This window comes from Myotis brandtii, unplaced genomic scaffold, assembly GCF_000412655.1.
Source record: "Myotis brandtii unplaced genomic scaffold, ASM41265v1 scaffold1167, whole genome shotgun sequence".
In the NCBI taxonomy this organism is placed as follows: domain Eukaryota; kingdom Metazoa; phylum Chordata; class Mammalia; order Chiroptera; family Vespertilionidae; genus Myotis; species Myotis brandtii.
Genome location: NW_005354039.1, coordinates 1530621 through 1531066, shown reverse-complemented (window position 1 = coordinate 1531066; position 446 = coordinate 1530621). Strand labels below are relative to the sequence as shown.

At 59.6% G+C, this 446-nt stretch overlaps 1 protein-coding gene across 11 annotated transcripts in view; it reads left to right on the top strand.

Moving 5' to 3' along the window:
* Window positions 1–446, top strand: part of RPH3AL (rabphilin 3A-like (without C2 domains)) — a 106944-nt gene that overhangs the window by 21959 nt on the left and 84539 nt on the right. The window contains exon 1 of one of the 11 annotated variants that reach the window (XM_014529514.1): window positions 252–328. The exons of the other annotated variants lie outside the window; for them this stretch is intronic. The gene's annotated coding sequence lies outside the window, so the exon portion shown is untranslated. Of the gene's footprint in view, window positions 1–251; window positions 329–446 lie in introns of those variants that run through there. 11 annotated transcript variants of the gene reach the window in all.

Genomic DNA, 446 nt, shown 5'->3' with positions numbered 1-446 from the left:
TTCCCTGGGCTCCTCTCATCTTCTGGAGCCCCTAGAGCCCCGCCTCCTGCGTAATCATCCCCAGACCCCAGAGATGCTCCTTGGGGTTTCCGACAGGCCTTCGAGGCTCCCTGTGTGAATCGTTTATCCTCCCATTGCGGGGCGGCAGGCGGAGGAAATGTCGATGTGTCGGCTCACCTTATCTTGCTGCTGTTATCATGTTTCCCGTGTCATAGTAACGGAGCAGATGCCAGGGCTGTTGCTAGGGTTCCCTGGAATATTAATACCCGGGTGTAGAGCCGGCGGCTCTCACAGGTGTCGCCGAGGCCTCGGGAAGCACCGCTTGGTGGCAAGTATTCTTTTCTATTTGTCCCTGCTTTTTCTCCCTCCTCTGGGCCTCCCCTCCTCCCCGCCACGCGGCCCCTGCACAGCCAGCTGTCTGGATGGCAAGCCTGGCAGTAGCGGCC